The sequence below is a fragment of the Pundamilia nyererei genome, unplaced genomic scaffold, assembly GCF_000239375.1.
Source record: "Pundamilia nyererei isolate P.nyererei 1_Seehausen unplaced genomic scaffold, PunNye1.0 scaffold00352, whole genome shotgun sequence".
NCBI lineage: Eukaryota > Metazoa > Chordata > Actinopteri > Cichliformes > Cichlidae > Pundamilia > Pundamilia nyererei.
The window spans coordinates 171,446-183,548 of NW_005187753.1; positions in this window are offsets into that span (position 1 = coordinate 171,446).

A 12,103-nucleotide genomic window follows, 5' to 3' on the forward strand; every position below is an offset into this window, starting at 1 on the left:
ACATCAGGCGGACTGAAGCTCATTGCAGGGATCAAGCAGGACGCTTCACGAGGAGCTGCCTCAGAGGGAAGTCTTTTTCAGATTTCTGCCATGGTCCTGCCCCGGAAGATGAACACACCCAGCACTTCAAGAACAGTGTGATAGTAACCTTTGCTTTGTGTGATGTTAGAAGTGCTGCACATCATCTGCAGATAAAGCACAGAGAATCTGGACCTTTACATAATGATGTTATATTCAGCCCTGTAGAAAGTTATATACTTAAAATATACATTCTCCTCTCTGGTTACACTGGTATCAATAACTCTGAACACCTTATGGCAAATAACATACTATCAGCAAAGCAATACAAGCAAAGACCTTTGAACTTACATTAGTTTTTTTTTTTTTTTTTTAAATTATTATTATTGTAGAACATAAAACAAGAAACAGATTCACAGAATCTACAAAGACGGCAATTGGAAAATGAAATAAAAACAATAACAACAAAACCCCCACAAAGGACAAATGTATGTGTGTTAGATGTGCATGAACATGTTGCATGGTTATGTAGATGGGCATTATGTCATTCTTATCAGTCTAAAATGTATGTATTGGTATTATAATTACAGTGTTGGTCAAGTTACTTGAAAAAGTAATCAGTAACTAATTACTGATTACTTCCCCCAAAAAGTAATACTTTACTGATTACTTATTTTATAAAGTAATTAGTTACTTAGTTACTTTTTAAAAACATGATTTACAACCTGAATAGATCTTTCAGCCCAATTCTACTTTTCCTGCATAATCCATCATATAAAATGTAATCAAATGGAAAAGTCTCTTTTTAAAACTTGTTTTATTAGTTGTAATCTTTTAACTTTATGCATCAAGCAAACATTAAATGATATGCAACGTTCTCTGACTGGAAGAAATTTGTTTAACCTATTTTCTGCATATTCCAGCACATAAAATAAAATAGTTTTTTGTGTTTACACTCAGTCTTTCAAATAAATGCAAGTAAAACACAGCAGAAGATAAATAAAATCAAAGACTCAGCGGTCCTGTTGCTCTATTTTCACCTGTATAGCAGGAGTGGGGCAGGCGGATGTTTGCCCTGGTGCAGGTGTGCCACAGCCGTCAGTGGAAGAATCCGCGAGTTTCTCTGTGAATTTCACATTCCCGTGGCAGCGTGCTCGGTGCTTGCTCGGAAGTTTAGGGGTTTTTTTGCTGTAAAATGTTTTTGTCACTTTTTACGGAATCAAACTCAAAGTAAGGTCAGTACTTCCACGCTTTAAACGCTGCACGATCATAGCTGGACTGGCCATGGGGTATCGGGCATACCAGGCATTTGCCCAGTGGACCGATGGGGATTTTTTTCTTTTTTTTAAGCCTGATAAGCCTGATAAGCTGTTGTTAACGGTATAAACACTGAAAGATGGTAGATTGGCCAGATGCTGGGAGATGTGTAAAAATAACTCAATTGTTTGGTGGTGGCTATTGCGGAGCTTCCGCAGATTCAGTAACATTAGCGAGTAGTGGAGGCCAGCAGGTGAGGCAGGAGGGGGAGAGACCCGAGGAGAGAAGTTATGACCTGCAGTCTGTCTGGGTCAGATATTAACCAAATTTAGGTGTAGTTTACTTTCGTTATGCTGACTTTTTACAGTCAGTTACAATAACTCATACTGGTACTAGCTAGCATGACGGAGTTTCTATACAGCTGGGTGGGTGCTATGATGTTACTGATAGTGAACTTTATTTTTTCATAAGGTTAGTTTCCAGCCGTTCCGTAAAAAACAGAATCATCTCGTATTCAGAAAAACTATTACACAAAATATTTTGAAAAGGAACACAGTTTGTCCTGGACTTCAACTAGAATGGAAAAAGACACAAAGCTGGAGTTATTCTGTGTTTACGCTGCACATCTGCCTCTTCTCCTCTCATTCTCTCTCCCTCCCTCTCCTGTTGCTACTTCATTCATGAAACTGATCAATGATCAGCTGATCGGCTTTTCTCTCTTGTTTGTTTATCGCCCACTGTGCCCCAGAAAGAAAAAAGCAGCGGATGTCGCGTTAAACAACAGCAGCACGTTTAAGCCTGATAAGCTGTTGTTAGAATTTATTTAATATTAATTTCTAGTATCAGCTGATGTTTGCTGGAGCCACAGCTTTAAAAGCTGCTGGTCATGATATCAGTTTGGTTATCTGGTGAGAGGGAAACATGAAGATGAAACCAGGAGATGTCCTTACTGAATCATCACACTGTTACAAAAAACATCTTAAAAAAACGGTAATATTCCGGCAGCTGGGGCGCCAAAATACTACTGTAAAATAACAGAAAATAACTTCCTCATAAAAATACAGTTATTTCCAGTATTGACAATACAGTTTGTTGCGCTAATTTTACATGGGATCTTGCCTTTTCCAAGTGATCTTTTAAACATTAAATTAGGAACATGTTAATGTGATTAAACAATGAAATTATCTATAAATAAGGGGAAAAAACAAATCCTAAAAAAACAGTAATATTCCGGCAGCTGCGGCGCCAAAATACTACTGTCCCCTCTGGCCATCACCAGTAGGCGAAGAGTCTTGATCACGGACACAATACCGAGAGTGTCCGAGCCGGGGCTCGAACCGGCAATCTTCTGATCACTCTTGAGCCACGATCTAAATAGCAACGATAATAATACTTATGTGATGTAACACAATCTTATAGGAATCATGTTATATACTTTTCCATAGCATTACATTTGAATTCAACAGTTCAATCTTTCAAATAACAGACAGATATTTGTGAAATCATGTGAATGTATTTTAACAATCTAAATATGCATATGTAAAGACAGATACATTTAATAATCATGGCAATTATGTTTTATTACATTACAGTGATTTAACGTTAATTTACATTTGAAATGTGAAATCACAGTCTATTTACGTAACTTTAATGATATTCTAGAAGAACAGAACAAAACTGTAAAATGCACAGTAAAATACTTTTATATTAGGATTTTTTCCTAAAGTACAGCCATACCCGCGACCTTGTGGTTGTTAGTTCACATTCATTGGCCGATGCTTAGCATCATGTTATTATGTGTCCCAACATCCAATGGCATGTCACATTGTTTTCATGGCCACACCCTCACCCCAGCTGCAGAGGCCTATTTCTGTTCAGGAATGTTGTGAATACTTTGAGATTTATATTAATTGCAATTCCTACCTCTGCATTTATTTTTTTAAATATAAAATTGGCACAGTGTGGCCGTGCAATGTTTTATATGTTTTTTTTAGTTTTTATTCCTATTAATTATATTTTCACTTGTTACCTCTGAATTATTAAATCAGACCTAGATGACATGAAATTTTCAGCAAAATTATAATTCAAATACTCCTTTAATTATTGATTATTCTCATTAATTTTCGATCATTTTATATATTTTTCCATAGTATTAAATTTGAATTTAACAGATCATTCTCTCACATAACAGATAAATATTTGTGAAACTATGATACATTTCTGAATGTATTTTTACAATCTAAATATGCATATGTACTAAAAAAATATATTTAAAAAACAAGTAAATTGTGTTTTACTATATTTACAGTGATGTTATGTTATTTTACATTTGACATGTAAAATCACAGTCTACTTATGTAAATTTAATGATATTCTAGAAAGACAGTACCAAACTGTAAAATATACAGTAAGATACTTTGACATTACTATTTTTTGGAACAGTGCAGAGCTGAACAGGTGATGGAGAAACAGGTTTACCATTTAGGTGACATGGATGAGTTAAAGGGAAGTTATGAACTGTTTCTGAGAGACAAATAACACCAGGATCCTTTTCTAGGTAGCTGACAGCTGGTAACTGTGCAGGGGCGGGTCAAGCAAAGTTTTGCCAGGGGACCTGGTAGGGCATTGACAGGGAAAGGGGGCACAAAGACATACTTTTCTTCCTTATTCTCATTTAAAATGTCTAGCTTTTAATAAGTAATTATCTGAATCTTACAACAAATGTTTTCATGTGATGTAAAATGTATAGAAATCCATTATTGTACATAGTCTTTTTTTTTCAGGGTCCCATCATAATTTTGTCAGAAGTAAGTACTGTATATGATGCCAGTATTTTCCCACATTTTCTAGATTCTGTATCAGTACTGTGTGTAAAATGGCATCAAAAACTCAATTAAGTTTTATTCTTTCTCACCTGTCTTTCTGTCTCCTTTCACTTTTTAAAGGTTGCCATGTTAGAAAAAATATTTTGTCCTGCCATGCTGTTTATTGCTGTGGGAAATGAAGAGTTTATAAAAAATATCTCTAAATCTGTCATTTATAATTTTTAATATTCGGTAATGATCATGTCTCACCTCTAGTCTTCTCTGTCTGTACTGTTTAGAATACCAGAATAGGGAGGATGGTGTAGGTTTAAGTTTATTAGATACATATATACCAACAAGACAGTGTACATCACTGTCACAACAGCGTTTGTTTTCATTTAAAGGCTTTATGGTTTTTCCTGTAATACCTGGTGGGCCGGTCAATAGTCAAAATGCCTGGGCCGATTTTTTGTCCCAGTCCAGCCCTGTGCATGGTCATACTCTCTCCAGCACTCGTTATATTATCCATTGTTGATCTGCACACAGCTGTTGCCATGAACGTTGCACTCACTTACGTCATTGTCAAAAAAAAAACATGGTTTAGTAACGCAGTAACGCAACGTGCTTACGGGAAAGTAACAGTAATCTAATTACCTTTTTTGCAATAGTAATCCCTTACTTTACTCGTTACTTGAAAAAAGTAATCGGATCACAGTAACGTAATGCGTTACTGGATAATTTTCATTATCATCATCATCATATCTTAAGGCTTCTTACATCTTCTGGTTGCATCTCTCAGAGATTTAGGTTTTGCGTACTCTTAAACCTTTCTATAAAATAGAAACATTACTTAATATTACTTAACATGTCATTAACATTGCTATCAGTTAATTTACACAAAATACATATTTCTTATTAAATAATGAGCAAAACTCTATAGTAGTGTATGCCTTTGGCATTTGCTTAAAATAATATAAACCAGTAAAGTTAACTTAATGGTAATGTTACCCACTTTTTCTGAAAGTACGTTCGCTTATGTAAGCTAATTAGCGATTATTAGCTTACTGATAGATGGTAATTTAGTTGTTCAAACTGTGCGATTTGACATGTGACAATGATATTATTTAGACAGCATTTAGAAGAAGTACATAGTTAAAATGTTTTAGGTTCATATTAACGCAGTGAGAAGATAACGAACATCTGAACTTTTAGCAACTGCTAGCATGTAGCTACTGGAATTCAATTCAATTCAATTTTATTTATATAGCGCCAAATCACAACATAAGTCGCCTCAAGGCGCTTCATAGATACAGAGAAAAACCCAACAATCATATGACCCTCTATGAGCAAGCACTTTGGCAACAGTGGGAAGGAAAAACTCCCTTTTAACAGGAAGAAACCTCCGGCAGAACCAGGCTCAGGGAGGGGCGGCCATCTGCTGCGACCGGTTGGGGTGAGAGAAGGAAGACAGGATAAAAGACATGCTGTGGAAGAGAGACAGAGGTTAATAACAGATATGATTCAATGCAGAGAGGTCTGTTAATACATAGTGAGTGAGAAAGGTGACTGGAAAGGAAACACATGGGAATCCCCCGGCAGCCTATGTCTATTGCAGCATAACTAAGGGAGGATTCAGGGTCACCTGGTCCAGCCCTAACTATATGCTTTAGCAAAAAGGAAAGTTTTAAGCCTGATCTTAAAAGTAGAGATTGTCATTTAATGTCATTAAACCTATGGGTAAATGCTGCTAACATGTCCTCACTCGACATCAGTGATGTCGAGAGCTAAAGAGCTATTTAGTTTAAAAATACCTTTTCAACAATGTTACCAGTATGGGAATGTTAACTTCACTTACCTGACTGTGGCAGCTCTTCGGAGAAAATTCCCTGTGCATTAGAGCTCTGAGGCCGCACACGCCTGCAGACTGGTAATAATCAACACTGTGTGGAGTTGAGTCTTCACTGCGTGACTAACAAACTTTACACTGACTTTTAACTCTGATGTTAGAGCTGGTTTACTCCTCATAGAGTTGTAAATACTCTATCTAGGTTAAAATAGGTTTACTCTGAAATATTGACACTCCATTTTTTACTGTGTGCTTTTCAAGTTTGGCCTCAAATTGCTCTGTGTCCTTATAAAAACATTTTAAAAATTAGGTTGGTGGTTTATAGGTTAGACTTTTTCCCCAATGAATCTGTTACGTCCACTGATCTTTTTTCTTCTCTGCTCTTATTTGTTTGCAGGTTTGCTGTCACATCTGGATGCGCAGCTGGAGTCACTTCCTCTTCATCAGTGGAGGAACCTTAATCCTGTGTTAGTAGGAATTCTGTGGTTAGATCTGAAGTCTATCTATAGCTTTGGTTTTCTTCTTTTTAAGTTAGGTGTGAAACACTGAAATTGTGAAAATAAATCACTTTAATGCTGAGCCAGGTTTTGTTCAGTGGTTTGAATTAATGGAATGCTAGAATTAGTAAATTTTTATGCATCCTGTGCCTCTTAGACCAGAGGGTTGTAACAGAATCCATCATGCAAGATCGAATCCTGGATCGCATTCCTTGTCATAGCCTGAAACAATGACTTGACACTAGGAACTGGAAGCTTCTGTGTTCCTCCCTACTAAATGCATGCTCCACTGGTTCCAGTACAGAAAACGGGTCTTTAAATTTGCCCTTCTCTTGTAGGTAGAACAAAGTGGACCACCCCCACTCAGGATAGAGGTAAAGATGTGAGGTTTGCCCTCACAAAACTGTGTCACCATATCTGACACAACTGATTCGCCTATCTCACAACTATGCTTCCTCAGTCAGGACTGTAAAATGTCTGTTATGATGGGACCTGATGTTGTTTGGGAGATAAAGTGTTACTCTAATCTCATCAATACACTTGTTAGATACATTAATTTACTCTCGAGTTTTAGTGATATTTGGTAGATCTCTCATCATCAGTAATTGACAATTTGCCATCCTGAACATCCTGTTTGTAGAAGGCACACACCTTTGTGGCTGTAGCTCAGGTGGCAGAGCAGGTCAGCCACTAATCAGAAGGTCGGTGGTTCGATCCCCCCAGGCTGCCTCCTGGCTGCATGCCAGATATCCTTGGGCAAGATACTAACCCCATGTTTGCCTACTGGTGGTGGTCAGAGGGCCCGGTGGCGCCAGTGTCCGGCAGCCTCGCCTCTGTCAGTGCGCCCCAGGGCAGCTGTGGCTACAATGTAGCTTGCTATCGCCAGTGTGTGAATGACTGAATGTAGTGTAAAGCGCTTTGGAGTCCTTAAGGACTAGAAAAGCGCCATAAAAATGCAGGCCATTTTACCATTTAAAGATTTTCCTTGAAGTCTTGCAGTGATTGAGGACTTGGCTGATGAAAGCCATTTCAGACTGCATTTCTTTTTTACTAATTCTTGGCAAGCACATAGAACATTGCCATACATCAAATTCTGGTTCTTGAACATGTTGCTTCTCATATTCTTCTACCTCTTCCTACCATCTAGCGCACACCTTTAGTCCCCACCTAAATAGATAGTGTCATCTTGTGGTGTGGCATGGAATTACAGCACTTTTACCACAGTAAAGGATCTGATCATCCCATCCTTCCTCCTTTGATGTCTTGACGTATGCTCAATCATCCAGGTAAGTTCATAATTGTAGTGAAGTAGTGAAGGTTACAAATTATCTTCTTACAGCCTTTAACAGTGGTGTCATTTCTGTGCTGCTAACTCAGTACAGATTTCGATAGAGTTGACCATAATATTTTATTACAGAGATTAGTTGTTAAAGCTACAGGGCTGCAGTGATTTGAATCATATCTAATAGACTCACATGTGTTCATGTAAATTGGAAGTCTTTAGATTTGAATTGCACATGAGTGATTTGTTGCTTCCATGGCAGTAACTTTTCACAGGATGAGGTCTGCAGTCATTAGCTGAATTTTGGTTTTTCTCTCTCTGCTCCCTGCTGAGGTGACAGAGGCAGAGCAGCCGCTGCTTTTCAACTGTTTTCTTTACTATCCATCCATCCATCCATCTTCATCCGCTTTATCCAGGGCTGGGTCGTGGGGGCAGCAGCCTAAGCAGAGAAATCCAGACCTCCCTCTCCCCAGCTACCTCCTCCAGCTTATCCGGGGGAACACCAAAGCATTCCCAGGCCAGCCGAGAAATATAATCTCTCCAGCGTGTCCTGGGTCTGCCCCGGGGCCTCCTCCCGGAACACCAACTCCAGGAGGTGCCCAGGAGGCATCCTTGTCAGATGCCCGAACCACCTCAACTGGCTCCTTTCGATGTGGAGGAGCAGTGGCTCTACTCTGAGCCCCTCCCGGATGGCCGAACTTCTTACCCTATCTCTAAGGGAGAGGCTAGCCACCCTTCGGAGGAAGCTCATTTCCGCTGCTTGTATCCGCGATCTCATTCTTTCGGTCACTACCCACAGCTCGTGGCCATAGGTGAGGGTAGGGACGTAGATTGACCGGTAAAATTGAGAGCTTTGCTTTTACATTCAGCTCCCTCTTGACCACAACGGACCGGTGCAGCGTCCGCATCACTGCAGCCGCCACACCAATCCGTCTGTCGATCTCTGGCTCCCTTCTCCCATCACTCGCGAACAAGACCATGAGGTACTTGAACTCCTCCACTTGGGGCAGGAACTCATCCCTGACCCGGAGTGGGCACTCCACCCTTTTCTTTGCTATTCAATTTTAAAGAAAGCACTGATATGTAAAATCTAATGATATGTAACTGATGTATAGATTGGGCTGCAAATTGCGCATTACTTCAAAAAATTATTCATACCCCTTGAACTTTTGCACATTTTATCATATTACAACCACAAAGTTGGATGGATTTTATTTGCATTATATGTGGTATACCAATACAAAGTAGCAAGTAATTGTGAAGTGAATTAAAAATGGTGTTTAGAAACTTTTTGCAAATAAAAACTTGAAAAGTGTGATGTATGCCCATTTAACTCTGATAACGCTAAATAAAAAACAGTGCAACCAATTGTAATGATAACATTTTGAAAATGTTGAGTTACTTCTTTAACACACCACAGTTTATTTTTGGCTCTGTCCCTCACACTGCCTTTACTAGATTACCTCATCTTAATTACATCTCTGTTTAACATGAAGACAGAAACATGTGTGTGAAACAATGTGTATAGGATAAAGATCTAGTCATCTCCGGCTGATTGTGTCTCAAGAGGACAGAACGTAGGCCTTTTCCTACAGAACCATGTCTGGATTTCTGGACCAGACTTTCTCACGGCACCAAACAACAGTTGGCCTATTACTACACCCTCCAATGACCCTAATGACTTGGAAGCACTCACTCCGAATCATCTCCTTGCTTTTAGCAAGGCCATCTCTTCCCCCAGGACTGTTCCAAAAGGAGGACATCTATGCCCGGCAAAGATGGTGGCAAGTTCAATATATGGCAGATCTTTTCTGGAAGCGCTGGGTGAGAGAGTATTTGCCTCAGCTTCAGACACGGCAGAAGTGGACACGGGTGTCTAGGAACTTTGTGCCTGGAAACATCGTTTTGCTCGTGGACAAAACAGCACCGAGAAACTCTTGGCTCATTGGTAGAGTCACTCAAGCCATGCCGGATGAACATGGCCTTGTTCGCAGGGTTCATGTGAAGACCAAGACCAGTGAACAGGATAGACCAATCACTAAGGTCTGTCTGCTCCTAGAAGCAGTATGAGTCAGTGGTAAAGGCTGGACTCCCATGGTATGTCATGTACTGGTGACCTCTGACATCAGTGGAAAGAAGAAATTATGTTCTAAGGACTGAATGCCTATGTTGTTAATATGATCATTGTGCCAAATTGTTAATAATTGTTTATAAGTTTATAGAACAATTAGGGGCCGGGAATGTATAGGATAAAGATCTAGTCATCGCTTAGTTTACTCAGATTGCACAGAGTGTATATTTGTTAATACCGTATTTTCACGACCATAAGGCGCACTGTGCTAAAAGGCGCAGTCTCAGTTATGTGTGCACTTACTGTATTTAACACACACATAAGGCGCACTGGACCATAGGGTGCATACAAGTACCGTATGCGTATTTAAAAATAAAGCGGGAGCAAACCTGAATTCGGTACCTTACTCACATTTCTATTGCCGGTAATCGTCATCATCAACAACACACAAGCATACAAGTGTGCATATTTAAAAATAAAGCAGTCACTGTCTTCACCGTCAGAGTCACTTTCCGTGCCGTGCGGCTCCTCGGAAACGATGCCGGCTTTTGCGAAAGCTCAAACAACAGTGCCAGCAGACATGTTAGCCCAAGCATCTACAATCCATTGGCAAATTGTGGCGTAACTCGCCCGGCGCTGCCTTCCACTCTTAGTGAAACTGTGGTCTCCAACGGTCATCCATCGCTCCCAGGCCGCTCGCAGCCTTACTTTGAACGGGCGGTTCACACCGATGTTCAGCGGTTGGAGTTCCTTTGTCAGGCCTCCCGGAATGACAGCAAGCTCACAGTTCATTTGCTTCACAAGTTTTTTCACATCGGCTGTGAGATGGGCACGCATAGAGTCACAGATCAACAGCGATGGTGATGCGTGGAAAAAACCACCTGGTCTCCTTACATACACCTCCCTCAGCCACTCTTTCATCATTTCCTCATCCATCCAGCCCTTTTCATTTGCCTTAATGATGATTTCTGCTGGAAACTTCTCTTTAGGCAAAGTCTTTCGCTTAAAAATCACCATAGGCGGCAGTTTCTGTCCATTAGCATGGCAGCCAAGCACAACAGTAAAAGAAGACTTTTCATACCCCGTTGTGCGTATCGCTACCGTGCTGGTCCCCTTCTTCTCCACAGTGTGACTCACCGGGATGTCAAAAGTGAGCGGGACCTCGTCCATGTTAGTGATGTGGCTGGGCTGGATGTTTTTGTCGCCGATGTGTTTGCTGCAGTAGGAGCGGAAGATGGCCAGCTTTTCCTTATAATCCGCTGGAAGTTGCTGCGCTACCGTAGTCCTGGAAAAATGGCACCGTTTCATAAAACGAAAGCACCAAGACGGACCTCCTTGGAAATGTTCAATGTTCATCTCTTCAGCTAGTGAAACTGCTTTTAGCTGAATGGTGACCGTCGAAACGCTTCTCCCGCTCGCTCTTTGCTCGATGATCCACCGCTCGAGTCTTTCCTCCAACTCGAGCCACCTCGCCTTATGTCCGCGGAAACTCAGCTGCGTTTTCTTGACCTGCCGGAGCTTGTTTTCCAGCTTCCTCCATTTGCGAACCATCGATTCGTTAATCTTAAATTCTCTCGCCGCTGCTCGATTTCCATGTTCCTCCGCGTAGCTGATGGCCTTCAGTTTAAACTGTGCTTCGTAAGCGTGTCTCTTTGCCATTTTCAGGGTTGTTAAAACAACGATGTCCTGCATAATGCACATACCTGTTCTTTTATACAGGTATGTGCGATTGTCCCGGTATATACGATCAACGCCCACACTTCACCCTTTAACGTTCTCATGGTGTTCTCTACTACGTCCTCCTGACAACACATAGGGCGCACCGCGCTATAGGGCGCGCCGCACTTTTTGAAGAAAATCTAAGACTTTTAAGTGCGCCTTATGGTCATGAAAATACGGTAATTTGAATCATTTTGGATAAGGATAAGTGTAAGATAATGGGGAATTTCAGTTTTTACTTTATAATTAGTTTAGCATAAGATTTACAGTTAAATTGTATTTTTTCTTGCCTTATTTAATTTTTACGTACTGTTCCTTTAACATACGGTAACTGTGCACGGGGGGAGTGTTCGCGATGGGCAGTGTGGAGCTACGGGGGCTTTAACTAGCTGTGGAGAAAAACAGTTTCTTACCGTGTTTGCAGTGTACTGGAACATTCAAATGGATCACTGTATTTCAAAACTGTGGAAATAAATGTTTGCCTGTTTGCTTTTCGACTACAAGCGGACTTTGTGGATTATGTTCAACTGCACTAAGACACGCGTACAGCCCGACTACCAGCTAGTGCTTCCGCGGTGATACAATGTAAAGAGTCTCTGCAAGAGACGT